This window comes from Neofelis nebulosa, chromosome 5 (genome assembly GCF_028018385.1).
Source record: "Neofelis nebulosa isolate mNeoNeb1 chromosome 5, mNeoNeb1.pri, whole genome shotgun sequence".
NCBI classification, from domain to species: domain Eukaryota; kingdom Metazoa; phylum Chordata; class Mammalia; order Carnivora; family Felidae; genus Neofelis; species Neofelis nebulosa.
The window spans coordinates 155,665,141-155,680,815 of record NC_080786.1 but is presented as its reverse complement, the minus strand read 5'-3'; the positions used below and the strand labels follow the sequence as shown (position 1 = coordinate 155,680,815).

The 15,675-nt window shown below is 54.7% G+C and overlaps 1 long non-coding RNA gene across 1 annotated transcript; it reads left to right on the top strand.

The window, feature by feature from the left end:
• Nucleotides 1-2,537: 2,537 nt before the first annotated feature.
• LOC131512892 (uncharacterized) lies at nt 2,538-3,822 on the top strand. Its single transcript, XR_009262366.1, has 2 exons — nt 2,538-2,767; nt 3,226-3,822. It is a non-coding gene; the product is annotated as an uncharacterized LOC131512892 (long non-coding RNA).
• Nucleotides 3,823-15,675: the final 11,853 nt, after the last annotated feature.

The window sequence follows — 15,675 nt, the reverse complement described above, 5'->3', positions numbered from 1 at the left end:
GTCTTTAATTTCAGGAGGTATTTGGGTCAGATAACGAGGCCTGTTAAGCCCTGGAATGCCTTATCTGGAGCGCTGTCGTGAAAAAAAGGCCGGCTCTGGTTGAACCCGCCAGAGGAGGTGGGGCTCCCACCACCCCCACCCCTGCGCCCCACCAGGGCCACAATCCCGCGCACCTCCAGCCTCTGCGTCTGAGGTCATGGCTCAGCAGCGGGCGGCTTTAGCCCCGGGCAGCGGGGTACATGGCAAGGGGGGCCCAGCTCCCGATCCAGATCCGACCCTAACCCTGCACTCACGTGCTGGCAGCTTTGGGAGGCCCTTGGGCTGCGTCCTCGTCTGCAAACAGACAGCAGGCCACCCCTCATCGCTGCGTCACCGAGGCCGGCGTCCCCCCTCCCTCCTTAAGAAGGCTAAGTACGCGAGTGACCGTGAGGTGACCTTGGACATGGAAAGGGCTGTACAATGTCAGCTCCAGTCACTGTCTGTGGGGGGGGGGGGGACCCACGGGCCAAATGGACCCCTTCCCCCAGGTCACCTGGGGACAGACCGGCAGGCAGCAAGGGCCTAGCCGTGCTGGACCCAGAGGGGAGCTGGCCAGTCCCCACGAGGGGTACAGGCAGGGAACGCTCATCCCGGGCAGGGCCAGGGGGCCGGGCAGCAGCTGGTCAGGGTGGAGGCAACCGGTGACAGTGCGGCCGCCAGGACAGGGTGAGTCGTGAGCGCCCGGACGACACAGACAGGGAACCAGGGCCGGGGCTCAGGTGGCCGGCCTCAGGGAGGTCCGCCTGGAGTGGCAGGGCTGGCCCTGGGCCCAGACACTGCTGCCCCTAGAAGGGAAACGGCCAGGGCTGTCGTGGGGTGGGGGTGGGGGAGCCCCGAGCAGATCGTCACAACCTGAACAGTAACAGGCATAGAGCCGAGCGCCAGGCCCCGGGTCTGGGGTCCAAGCCGGCCTGAGGTGGGAGGCCAAGGTCAGGATTCACAATGGGGCCGGGCCTGGGGGGCTAACGCTTGTGAGGACAGCGAGGACAGCGGGGCCATCGGGTCAGGGGTGGGCCAACGAGGAGACAAATAAAATACTGGTCCAACTGGCCCCAGCTCAAATACTGAGTTTGTCTGCGCTTTCCTGCCCCCATCCCGGCCCCATCCCTCCTCCCCCAGGGTTGTTGGCCCCTTTATACTTTATATGGGGGGGGGGTTCTTTTTTTTTTTAACTTTTTAATAAATATTTATTTTTGAGAAAGAGAGACAGAGTGTGAGTGGGGAGGGGCAGAGCGAGAGGGAGACACAGAATCCAAAGCTGGCTCCAGGCTCTGAGCTGTCAGCACAGAGCCCAACGCGGAGCTCGAACCCCTGAAACCGCGAGATCATGACCTGAGCCGAAGTCGGATGCTTAACCGACAGAGCCACCCAGGCGCCCCGCGTGAGTATTCTTTAAAGATATCTACCCTGATAGACGGTGGGGACCACCATGGGAGGGATCGTGGCCAGGACTGCCTCTTCCTGGTACCCAGACCCTTGTCTAGCATACAGTAGGTACTCAATAAACGCTTGTCGGCTGAATGGCCTTGGGTCAGCCGTCAGGCACATTAGGGGGGGTCACCAAAAGGGAGGTGGCCTTCCCTACCCTATGTTCCAGGAGCAACTTACGCTAGATACACAGACAGCCTATGCTTCCCAGGACAAACACAACCGCTCTGGCATGCGGGCCATCAGGAAAATGCTTTGCTCTGGTGGTTAGGGCTCAGGCCCCTTCGCCCTCGCCTCATCCTGGGAGATCACAGAGTGGAAAGTTCCTTTCTCGGCAGTTTTCCGCACCTGCTTCCTGGCGAGGGAATCCAAGAGTAAGGGGAAGTCACTCCCAGGTGAGAGAGACTGATGCTCAGAGGTGCACCGGTCTTAGAAATCTACTGAAATCTAATATTGTTAGGTATCTCAGGTTCTTCCAGGGGCGGCCGCTCCCTCCATGCTACCTTGCGTGTCTTTCTACCACTGTACGATCACTGACCGAGGACAGACGGAGTGCCGCACCCCAGGACAGGGTGAAGTCTGCACCCCAGACTTCATCATCCTGGCCGCTCTGGTTTTCCAAGCGAGCGGACGGGCCATCCTGGGGAGAACCTGACTCAGGGCCGGCCCCGCAAGGCGGTTCTTTCTGGCAAGCAAGACTATCCGCTGGAAAGCTGCGGGCGGGCATTTAAACCAACAGCAACAACATCATAACAGTGTGGAACCTTCCACTGGAGACTCAGGCCCGAGGCAGGGGGATGCCTTCCAATGGGCAGGAGAGTAAGGTGGCCACAGTCACCCTGAAGGTTTGGTGACGGGTTCTTAAAACCGGGTACTTCCTTCCTGATGACCAAGCCCTCTTCTATTTTCCGAAGGCTACGGGGTTTTTGGAAGCGGGGTTGGGAGAAACGGTCTCTCGGCAAACCTCAAACATGCACGAAGCAAGTCCACTGGCGCTCCGTGACTTTGCTGAGGCTTTTCGGGGGGGAGGGAGGGCCTGGGGTTGCAAGCCCAGCATTGGCAGAGCAAATAACTGAGTGTTTACCAAGCAGCGTTCCGTGGTTTGGGGCTTGTATAAATAAAAGATAGACCGATGAGAAAGTCCAAACGGAAAGACCGGCTTGGAATGCCTCCCTTGGCCGGGGTGGGGGCGGGCCGTGGCCGACATTTTTCCAGCCCAGAAGGAAAAAGATAGCACTGTGTTTCCAGCACCTCTGAGGCATGAGTCGCGGAGAAACGCTACACACAGCGTGGGCCTCGTGTAAGCGTCTCGGCAGAGGGTTTGCACAGGTCGGGGCTGCCCTGACAAGGAAGGGATAACCCAGGATAGCAGATGCAGAGGGTTGACTAGTATCCCCCCGCCCCCACCAAATTCAGGTCCGCTCAGAAGCGCAGAATGTGACTTTCTGGAAAGAGGGTCTTTGCAGATGTGATTAAGGTTAAGGCTCCAGAATGAGACCCTCGTGGATCAGGACGAGCCCTGAATCCAATGCCACAGCCCCCCCGACACACAGAGATTGAACAGATGTGTCTACGAGCCAAAGACCACCAGTGCCAGCCCCCGACACCAGCAGCAGGAAGGGGCAGGGGCAGGAGACACACACACACACACACACACACACACACCCCAGGACCTCAGAGAGAGACAGCCCTGCCCGATCCTGGGTTTCAGACTTCTGGCCTCTGGAACCACGAGACCATACATTTCTGTTGTTTCAGGCCGACAGATCTTATGGTGATTTCCTGCAGCAGCCACAGGACGCTGCGACAAATGGAAAGGAAAGGATCGCGCGGGGCTCAGGCGGGATCCTTGCCCGGGTCTGCATACGCTGGGTCTGGAGACGTCTTCGCGTAGACACTTGGTTAAGTGCACGCCTGCGGGCCAACCACAACACTGGGAATCCGTCTCCTGCCGAGATCTGTTGGTTCCGGAAAGATCGTGCCTCCGGGTGTGAGAAACAACCAGTACAGATCGTTTCGGTGATTTGCCCCCAAGGTTTCCGAACTGAGAAGGATGCACGCTGACCATGGGGCAGAGGCTGGGGCAAGGTGGCGCCTGTCCCTCTGGCCTCGCGCTGCACGCCTCGGTCAGAGAAGGGCGGTGCGGCCTGGGGGGCAGGGCCATCCCAGGCGAGGCCCCGCCATGCCACAGCGACACCACCACACGGGGCCTGCCGGTCCACCCGGCAACCGAGGGATTTGGCCACAGCCTCCCGCCCTTCCTTCCAGAGCTGAGACCCAGAGATGCACAATAATTTGAAATCCTCCTTCTCTCAGTGTTTATAGAGTAGCAATAAAATGGCCTTTGGATCCTTCGATTGATCCTCTTGGAAATGCCGTCTCTTGCACGGATGGAGGGGAAGAAGGAAGGGAAGGAGGGAGGAAGGGCCTCAGTGGGCCCAGCTCTGGCCTGGAGGCTGCAGACCTGTCATAGCCTCATGTGGAGCTTGGCGGAGAAGGTCGGCGGGCGGAACCGGAAGGAGACCTCCCACCACCTGCCCCTCCCCGCCCCCCCCCCCCCCCCCCCCGCGGAACCCTAGAGACAAGGGAGAGGCGAGGAGGGGCAAGGCCTTTGCAGGGCTGCATCTGGCCTCTCGACCCTCGGTTCCCCACACACAGAAATTCCCGAGTGACGGGAGCGCACCTGGGGGGCTCAGTCGGTTAAGCATGTGACTTCAGCTCAGGTCATGATCTCGTGGTTCATGGGTTCGAGCCCCCCATGGAGCTCTCTGTTGTCAGCACTGAGCCTGCTTTGGATCCTCTGTCCTCTTCTCTCTGCCTCTCTCTCTCTCTCAAAAATAAATAAACATGAAGGAAGGAAGGAAGGAAGGAAGGAAGGAAGGAAGGAAGGAAGGAAGGAAGGAAGGAAGGAAGTCCGAGTGATGGGACTTCCTGTCCGGTGGTATTCTGGGTGGTTTCACCTGTGCCTGTGGGCCACCCAGGGTGGTGCCGGGATGCCCAGGCAGGGCTGTGAGGCAGGAACTAGGGTTTCACTCGACCTTTCTTGGGGGTCCTCTCCCCTGATCCCAAACTCCCCAGCGTGCTCCTGCCTGCCCGGACGCACAACCCCCACTGCCCCTCACCACTCGCTCCCCCACCCCCACCCCCGACACCAGCAGCCCTGGCCACCTTCTGCTGCCTGCCACACGGTCCCCCCTCCACCCTGGATGCCCACTGCACTCTGGCTGGCACCAGCTAGAGTTCGGATCCTCCCTGCGGACCCACCACTCATTAGCTGACAGCGATACAAACGGGTAAAAGCCGGTGGGATGTGGACGTGCTCGGGAGGGGTGGGCAGGGCAGGCCTGGAGCCCGCGTTTGGGAAGGGCTCCCCCAGGGAGGACGGAAGCAGGCGTGGTGGCTGATGCCAGGAGTCTGAAAGTCTGTCACGGGGAAGAAGCACAGATTTATGTGAGAGAAAGTCAAAAATTAGAACTAGGGATGCCAGCTAGAGGTTTTCCCCACGTCCTACCACGCTGGCCTCCGAGGTGGTGACCTCTGGGATGGCGACCTCCGAGGCGGCCTCCGAAACAGCCTGGCTCCGGTCCCCTCACCAGCCGGGTCACCTCAGCTGACTTCTTCCACACGCTGAGCTTCGCCTTCTTGTCCTTCTTGTCTTGCGGGAATGTTTGTTTTCATTACCACTCTCAAAGCACACTTAGGAAGGTGGGACCACCTGTAAGGCCGCCCGTCGAAAAATCGAGTGGGTGACCCAAGCCAGGCTTACTTAATTTGCTAGTGTCTCCTGGTTACCTACAAAGCACCTGGGGCATTTTACTGGGAGGTAAAAAGTGTAATAAGCATTTTAAAAGGGTTTCTTTTTCAATTTTTTTAATGTTTATTTATTTTTGAGAGAGAGAGAGAGAGACAGAGCGCGAGCGGGGGAGGGGCAGAGAGAGAGAGGGAGACACAGAATCCGAAGCTGGCTCCAGGCTCCGAGCCGTCAGCACAGAGCCCGATGCGGGGCTCGAACTCACAGACCGTGAGATGATGACCTGAGCCGAAGTCGGATGTTCAACCGACGGAGTCACCCGGGCGCCCCTAAAAAAAATTTTTTTTTTCTCAGATAAAAGGCAGGCTAAAAACACGTCTCCATCTTGCGCGTGATCCTGAGCCGGAGGACCACAACACGGGAGCTCTTAGCCTGAGGTCAAGCAGGAGGCTCTGGTCTAAATCCCGCCCTGGCTCAGGGCCCAGAGTGTAGCCGGGCCATCATCGGCTCACGGGCACTGGTCTGCAGAGATGAAGCCCCACAAAGGGCTCTGAGGTTGGGGTGACCAGAATCACTCTGGACAAAGAATTACTATTCAGTTGTGGGTAGACAGGCTGACCCAGTCGAAACCTGACTTTAATTTAGCTGGGAGGCTTTCCTCCCTTCACAGCTAGGGCAAATTTTATAATTAAACTCACAGTCAAAGAGCATGGCCAGAACTCTGCCTTTTACCACACGAGCAGAGTCTGAAACCAGATTCAGGAGCAGAGAACCGGGCGCTATGGAATACCAGACTCCGGGCAGGCTGCGGTCAGGGGTGGCAGCGCTTGGTCACTGCAGACCTGGAAACAGCCCCTCGCAGCCCTGCTCCCAGCCAGCCATGTGCCGTTGGCCCAGGTCAGGTGGTTTGGGGTTTGGTTTGCTGACTGAGGGAAAGGAGCCGGGGACTCCAAGTCTGTAGATGTTCATGCCAGCGGCTGGTTCTAGTTTTATGCTCCACCGAAGAAAGTTAAAAGAATGCCCCCTCTATATCATTGCGGTCATGACAAGTGAATGCCACGTTCCTGGAAAGGATCCTGGACTGGAAAACACGGTAACCATAAAGGGCATTCTTTTATAAACTACAAGAAAGTTCTGCTCACTTGCAGGACTGTATTTTTACATTTATTTTTACTGTATTTTATTTTTACAGTGGCTACATCTTCCCCCCAAAAGCGTCCTTCTGTTCCCCAAAGGAAGTAATCTCTGGACAAGTAATTACTTCCAAGCTTTTCAAACCTTCCAGATCTTTTCAATGGGGGAGACACATGCAAAGAGCCTCCCGTATTTGTCCCGAGAAGGATACTCCCGAGGGCAGTGACCAGGGACCAAACATCCAGCTGCACTGATGCACGGGGGGAAGGGCCACAGAGAACCTGGCCCCTTCATGTCCTCCTGGTCATGTGACGACCCACCACCATTTTTATTTGAGCAAGTTCATCGATGGTTGAAGTGGTAACTCAACTGTGTCAGGGAGTCATGCTAAATATTAACCACATTTAGCTTTAAAAAGGGGCGTTAAATTTGAATATGGACAGAGGATTAGAGACTAGGTTGCAGTAAAGTCTCCCAGTTTTCATGAATATACGATGGTGATGTAAGGGAATAAAAACAGATACTAGACAGACATATTACATATATATGTGAAGATGTATATAGAGACAGAAACATACATATACATATACACACATATACAGTGATATACAGAGACAGAGACATATGTACATATACATACATATAGAGAGATATACAGAGACATATATAACATAAACATATAGAGAGAGATACACAGAGATAGAGACATATATATATATATATATACATATACATACATAGAGATATACAGAGACAGAGACATATGTACATATACGTACATATAGAGAGATATGCAGACAGAGACATATATAACATATATATAGAGATACACAGAGATAGAGACACATATATATACATATAGAGAGAGATATACAGATATATATATATATATATATATATATATATACAGACACATACATATAGAGAGATATACAGAGACAGAGACATAAATATACATATATAGAGACATATAGAGACATACATATACATATATACACATAGAGATATACAGAGACATATATACATATGTATATATGTATATACATATACACACAAAGAGATATACAGAGACAGAGATATACATATACACACATATATGGAGATATACAGAGACAGAGACATATATATACATATACATATATAGAGAGATATACAGAGACAGAGACATATGTATACATATACACACAGAGAGAGAGATATACAGAGACGGGGACAGATATATACATATACATACATATATAGAGATATACAGAGACATACACATATGTGTGTGTATATATGTATATATATATATATATATATATATATACATATATACACACATAGAGATATACAGAGACAGAGACAGATATATACATATATAGAGACAGAGTGTCTTGGTCCATTCAGGCTGACATAACAGAGTACCACAGACTGGCTTCAAACAATAGAAATGTAGGGGTCCCTGGGTGGCTCAGTCCGTTGAGCGTCCAACTCCAGATTTTGGCTCAGATCACGATCTCATGGTCATGGGCTCGGGCCCCACTTCGGGCTCTGAACTGACAGCCCGGAGCCTGCTTGGGATTCTCTCTCTTCCTCTCCAAATAAATAAACATTAAAAAAAAAAATACAAATGTATCTCCCACTGTTTTGGAGGCTGGGAGACCAGATTAAGGTGCTGGCAGGTTGGCCGTCTGGTGAGAACCTGCTTCCTGGTCCACAGGCAGCAGGGACACCCTCTTACTGTGTCCCCACAGGGGGCGACAGAGCTCTGTGAGATCCCTTTCATTTGGGCACTAATCCCACTCAGGGGGGCTTCACCCTTCTGACCTACTCACCTCCCAACAGCCCCACCTCCAGACGCCATCACACGGGACATCAGGTTTCAACATAGGAGTCTGGGGAGGACAGAAACATTCAGACCATAGCACAGAGGTCATATTATGCATGTGGAAAGATAAACACATATATTATTCTCTCTCTTTCTCTCTCTCTCTCTCTCTCTCTCTCTCTATATATATATATATATATATATATATATATGGATATATGCATAGAGATTATACTGTATATGTATAATATAGAGAGAAATATATAGAGACAGATTATATAACATCTAAGAAAAGACATACTGGATACGCATAGATATACTGTATATAGTATATAGATTACACTATATATATATGAACAGACATGTAAAGAGCCAAAGGTTATTCCATATCTCTAAGATACATACAAAGATGAAACATATATGAAAAAATATACGTAGAGATTATGTATAGAGAGATTATGCCAGAGAGAAAAGATGTCAAGCAAATAGGACAAAGTTCTAACAACTGTTGACTCACTCTAAGGGTGCGGGAATTTCTCTGTGCCATTCTGTGCACTTTTCCCGAAGGCTGGAATTAGACCCCACAATACAAGCTTTCTCCATCCTCACGATGGTGCCCCAGTTTATGAAGGCCCCAGGGGAGGCTACAGGTGCCCCGGGCCATCCCAGCAGCAGCTCCGACCACATATCTGGACTCGCACACCCAGGAGGGGCCAGCCGCCTGGTTCGAAGCCCAGTACCGTCCAACCCCCCAAAGCTGGGGTACGTTCCCTGGGCTCCACAGCCGATAGCCCCCAGCGTCTGCACCAAGCCCCCTACCACGATTGCTCACCCAGAGACCCAGACACTGAGCCCAATCGCCACACGCCTTCTCTCCACCAGGTGTCCTACGATCACCCTGCTTGGGAGCAGAACTCCGGCATGAGGAGAACCAGTCACAGAGTCCCCCTCTAACGACGGGCACCCGCTCGCCGCCCAGCTGGTCCGAGCTTCACACGCTGATCGGGTCTGCTCGTGTCATATTCCTGCTCCGGCTTCCCTGCATCTGTTCAAGACGCCTTGGCTGAGAATCTGCCGTGGGCCGCCAGCCCCTGGGTACAGTGGTGACAGATTGGGACCCCCTGGGGGTCCCCAAGGAAGCAAGGTCTTCTCGGCCTGGTCCTCCCCACGCAGCTCCCCAAGCACCCCTCTCCTCCCCTTCCTGGGTGGAACCTGCTGTTCTCCACCTTCTGTGCACAGAGCTCCTCACTCTGCCTTCTGAGTCTCAGTTTCCCCTCTGTGGCTTCCTGCCTCCGGATGTCACAGTCCCCTATCCTGCCTTCCTAGCTGACGGGTCAGTCGATCTTTCCTTCCCTCCTTCCAAATAGGACCCTGCCCTCCATCCGGGGTTCTACTGAGATAGGGAAACTGAGGACTCCATAACAATCTTTCCTCCTTCTATCCTTCTGGGACCTGCAGCCCCATTTCACACATGCCTCAGAAGGCAAATCATGTACATCCTCCTCGTGAGGGATGAGGAGTTAATGACTCCTTTAGAGTCTTCTAACGCAAGAGACATGTAAGGAAGGGCGGGCGAGGAGGACTGGATGAAGCCATCATACGCCCGTTCCAGACCACGGGCGTTAGACATCTCTATGCCAAGACCCCTGGCCCCGAGGAATAGGTGACTTATGAAGGACACCTGGACTCCTGTCCCTGTTCTAACCAGTCCCTGGATGCCTAAGAGGACACACACCAGGCCACATCCTCAGTAAAAACCCCAGACCCCAAACAAAGCAGAGACTCTCTCTCCTCTTCCTTTCTGGAGTCTGCTCTCATTCCCTCCCAGGTCGTATTTGATTTCTGTCCTACACATAGCGAAGGACCCTCTTGGCTGGTCCTACGGGGTCCCCTCTGGGTCCTCAGACCTGGCCTGCCTACGTCGCCACGATCATCTGGGCCAGGACGGTTATGTCTATATGCTGACCTGTCAGAGCACAGAGAAGTGTCTCCCAGCACGAGGAAACGGTATCAGGAGCCAGTTCTAGAAGTCTCCTGGAGTCCAAGGGGTTTAGGGCCTGGCAGCTCAGAGTGAGGTCCCCGGACCAGCAGCCATGGCATCGCAGGGAGCTCGTCGGTCGCCCGGACTCCTGGAACTGTTGCAGTTTTTCCAAGGCTTCTCCAGGTGTCTCCTGTGCACAGAGTGTTTGAGAAGCGAGGGGTTTACGGCACGCCTGCTCTGGGGACGCGAGGCCATGGAAGTGCTAACCAAGGACGTCAGCCTGGGAGCAAGGAGACGGTCAATTGCAAGTCTGAATTCCTTGCAAAAGGAAATTCCTCCGCAAAATCCCTCCGCCTCCCTTTGGACATCGGGCATCCGAGAAGTAGCTAACAGGTGTGTTGGGCGCCCTCAAGCAAGTTGCCAGAGCAGCCGATGCCCCCCAATGTCACCGTGGAGGAAAGAAAACAAGTGAGGTCATTTTCCTGAACCCCCAGCCTAGAGCGGCCGCTATCTGGCCACGGCGTTCACGGCTCCATTTCCCTGGACCTCACCCAGCACCCTGTGCGCTGAAAACATCAGCGTGAGATCAGTGAGTGTGCTCATGCAGCCGGGTGACAGATCTGAATTAAGCGGTCCCCGCGTGGGCCATAAATCTGCCCCTGGGAGCAGCCAGCCGGTGACCTCACGGCTGGCTTTCGTCGTGGGGGCTTTGGAGCCAGGCAGCGAGGCGTCTCTGTCTCCAAGACAGGGCACTCTGGTCAGAAAAGAGAGGACAATGCTGATGAATTCAGAGTCTTCAAATAAATTCCAGTCGGCCACCATAAATTCCCTAAAGTCTGGTATTACATCTCGATAATTGCTTTCCCTACCTTCTAAATTCTAAGATGTGCAATGGCTGTCTTCCCTCTGGGTAAAGAAATAGCAAGGATTCCTCCCCCAAGGAACAAAGCATCCGGCTGTGTGGTCACACCGCATCCAACACAGTGAGGTCACGCAGTCCCCGACAGACGCCGAAACCAGTGGTTCCCCAACTGTTTGGACTAGAGATGTCGAAACCCAGTTTTGGTTTCCTGGAATTCTCCCTCCCCCAGCACGGCCCCCGGTAAACCAAATATTTTTTTTTTTTTCCGCCAAGACAGGTTTTGAATAAATGCTGCATTCAAGATTCCACCACGCTTCAAATAAACACGGGATGGTCAGCCGCCAATCCCCAAATCCTGCCTTATTGTTTGAAAAACAAACGTTCATGACGATGATTTCCACCCCCCACCCCCACCCCTACCCCCGGCCTTTGCCCAGAATCTGCCGAAATGGCCGGTGGCTTTTCCTTTGCACTTGGTGACACAGAGAGAGAGGAAGAGTCACAGTTGCAGGGAACTGTCCGCGTCCGCCTACAAGTCGGCTTGCGTTGTCCTGTCTCCATGTCACGAGCTGAACTGGCAACCTCCCCGCCCCCCCTCACCCCCACCACGCCTCCGTCTTCTGTGTCCCCTTGGACATGTTCCGGAGGACAGACAGGGCCATCCTCGCCCGGGTCAGATACCGTCTGGAATGTGGCGCCACTGGGCGTAAAGGCTGCATTCAAAACAGATCATTGTACCTGTGCCCTGCTCTCTGCCACGAGTCCCCACTACCGAGAAGAGCGGGCTGCATGTGGATTCCATTTTCAACTCCAGCGAAGCTGGCTTTGCGTTCCCAGCCCTGCCACCTCTCCAGGGCTGTGCTCCTGCCAGGCCCCGGGGCTCACGCTGCTTCCCGACAGATGCCAGCACCCGTCAGCGGGCCTCGGGGACCACGGGGACTTCACTGTTCTGAAGCAGATGTGCAGGAAAGAGGAATTTCCCAAGGTGGACACCGGGGTTGGAGAGGGGAGGGTGGTCAAAGCACGGATACTTAGGCTGCATAGTCTCAAAAGTCCTAAGGTGGGAAATTCCACGACGTCGCCCTGTGCCTGCAGATGCATCATTTAGGGTCCTCTGCTTCTCGAGAAGCTACGGGAACTTCAGGTGGTGGGTGTGTGTCCGGCTGGCCAGTCCCGCGGCCTGGAAGCCTGAGGAGTTAAGACGGAAGTTCTGCTTCCTGGGCGTTTCTTTTACTCCGTCCGTAGCGCCCTCCCGCGGCCCCTGCCCGGCCAGCCCCTGAGGGTCCCCCTGCACCCACACACACCCCAAAACAGGCAGGACCAAGACCTCAGAGGGCCCAGTGAAACCTGGAAATGGCCCGAGGTAGACAGGAGAAGGTCCCGTGGCTCAGACCCCAGCCCCCTGGCGTCCCCGGTGGTCCCCCGTCGATGAGACAGAGATGGGAACAGAGCAGAACAGAGGAAGAGGGCTGGGGCTGAGCCGGGAAGGTGGCTCAGGCAGACGAGGGCAGAGAGAGGCTGGCCCTGTGTGTATCTGCATAAATCCCAGGCCTTGTAACCAAGAAGAGGCCCTCAAAGTTCAAGAGGGGGAAATAGCCCCATTTTTTGCCACGGTTTATCAACTCTCGAGGTCAATTTCTTTGTCCCTCCCACCAAGCGGGGCCCCAGGCCGAAGATATAAACAGGTCTAGTTCGAGCTGCTCTAACAAAACACTGCAGACCAGAGAGCTGTAAACAACAGACATGCATTTCTCACGGTTCTGGAGGCCGGGAGTCCAAGATCAAGGCGCCGGCAGATTCGGTGTCTGGGGAGAGCCCGCTTCCTGGCTCATAGTGGCCGCTTCTCGAGGGGTCCTCAGGTGGCAGAGGGCCCAAGGGTGCTCTGGGGGCTCTGGTCTTGTGACCTAATCATCTCCCAGAGGCCCCCGCGCCCCACACCACCACATCAGGCATTAAGATTTCAACATACGAATGGGGGTGGGGGTTGGACACACCAACATTCCGACCATAGCAGGTGCACAGAATCTGTGTGATGGCAGAATCTGGGAGATCGAGCTTCCTTATGAACACCTCCAATGCTGGGGAACGCCAGCTCCCAAAGAAACCTATTCCGGGGGTCGAAGCCACAGCACAGGGGCACCCAGGGGGGCAGCCAAGGCTGGAAGAAGATGCCCAGAAGACCCCTGAGGTGAGGCGGGCTGCCTGGGAAGGCAAATGGGATGAGGCGCACAAGGCGGGCTACAAGTCCCCTGCTGGGGGTTTGTGTGAGCTTTTGATGAAATGGCGGAGGGACCCCAAGGCTGCACGTCGGCCACCTGATGCTGGGTTCTCGGGGACCAGCCGAGGACTGGGGGGGGTAGAGCCCCGGGCCAGCTCCCATGCCTACTGTTCCCTGCATGCACAGTGCGAGGGAGAAGAGCCACTGTCGCCAAAGTGGGCTCCAAACCAGGACTTGAGGCAGAGCCCAGCCTCCTCGTCTACCTTCACGTCCACGGACCTCAGCTGCATCGTGGGCAAACTGAGGACAAAGATACCCAGCCAGTCATTCCCGGCATCACATGAACCACGGATGTTAGGAGACCTTGTAAAACGTGAGTGCTTCTCGTTATTACTTTCGTTCTCAATGTTGTCGGAAATACTAATAACGTTGTCACGAGATACCCTGGTGGCAGCCAAGCCGGTTGCCAGGAAATCAGAGCACCTCTGAGGCCGCTCCCTCAATGGCTCGTGTCCTGCAGAGACCACACAGCACACAGTCTCCAGCACAAGCTGGTTTCTACCCTGTTCTTCAGACTCGGGGGACCACACAGGTTAAGAGCACCTCAGCGGAGGCACTTGGGTGGCTCAGTCGGTTAAGCGTCCGACTCTTGATTTCGGCTCAGGTCGTGACCTCATGGCTTGTGGTTCGAGCCCCACGTCAGGCTCTGCAACGGCAGCACACTCTCTTAAAATACAGAAATAATTTTATTGTTTATTAATAAATAATATTCATTGGGGGGTGGGGCCATCAGCCCTTAACAAAAGGACAAACGGATGATCTGGGATTCTCTGTCACCTTGTACGACCTGCTGTCCCCTGACTCTCCCGCCGCCCTCCCACCCACCTGGGACCCCACAAGGGAAGGGGTGAGCTGCTGTCCCGTCGCCAGGGAAGGTGAGCAGCTGGGCGGCCAGCAGGCGCCCACGTGCTGCCTACCAGACCAGCCACCAGTCAATGGCCACTTCAGGCAAAATGCAATCAACGATGTTCTGTCCAGCTACCTACGGTGGATTCTGCATCGGGCTGCAATTACATCACGACCTGGAGTGTCAACAGGAAGGCTAAGACTAGAGCTCTGCCCGCCCTTGGCTCTGAGCGGGGCCGCGGCAAAAGCACCTGCCTTCTTACTTCACCCCCGCTGCGGATTAAAAATGTTTTGGGCCCAACACGTGTGGATTGCCAGCCTCGGGCTCCAGGGTAGAGGGCCTTTGGAGGCACCTGCTTTCCCCACAGCAGCTGCTCCCTACGTGTTGGAACCCGCTTCAGATCTCACCCTGCGGGAGGGACCAGCGGGGGGCGTAACAGAGGGAAGGGTCACGCCCCAGACGAGAGCTGCCTCTGGGTGCAGGCTCAGCCGAGCCGACGGCCTCTCCACGCGATGGTCGAACGTGTGGGAAGGTCACCCCACCTCAAACAGATCCGGGCTGGGCTGACCCCCTCCTCCCCCCAAGCTCCATCAGCGTCGGATGGGCATATGGAGCTTTGCACCAACTTCAGAGGGCAAATTCATTCAGGAACAAGTTTCTAAGTGTCCGCAAAACCTAACTCCAGACGCGTTGTTATCATCCAACGACCACAGTGAATAAATTGGGCTCCTTATATCAGAATGAAATGCATCGCACAGCATTACTGCCGGGATAACATTTCCCATTCTAAAAAATCACATGCCCTTATTAATTTTTCAGTGAAATGGACATAACACACCCTTATCAATTTCCCCAGTGGACATAACTGACCCTCGTGTGCAAGGGGAACTTTCACGAATGCCTGAGGTTGGCTTTCCTCACAACAGACCCTCAGGCAAGGATCTGCATGCAAACAGGTGATTTGGGTCATGATCCCTGGAAGCACAGGGGAGGAGGGAAGACAGGGATTTTTATGGCAGGTCCGTCCTCCCGGGCCCCACTGAGAGACCAAAGAGGACACACCGCAGAGTTGTCCCAAGCAGGCAAGAGGGGCCTGAGGCATTTCTCCACCGACCACGGTCCCCACTGGTTGGGGGTCACTCCAACTCACCGTCCTCAGCCCATCCCATGGGCAGGACAGGCTCACACCTGAGACCAGAGAACGTCCTTGTCAGCACACAGACATAAGCAGGACCCTGCTGGTATGTTCATGAGTTCCCCACCCCCCACACCACCACCGGCAGGCAGGCACCTCGGGGGGAGGGGCCCCAGGATGTGGCTGGGCACCCACAGCTGCCAAGGGAGGAGCATGCGTGCTTCTGTCCCCTGCATTTGTGTGTGGGTTTAAAGAACTTTGCTGCTGCCCGACGACCCCACCAGGGTTCTCCAGAAAGGCTCGCCTTCCCCCTGCCGCACCCCACAAACCCTCGTCCCACCTCTGGGGCCACGTGCACGGACAGGTGTGCACCATCCAAGGAGGAACCGCATTTCTCTGCCCCCTACAAC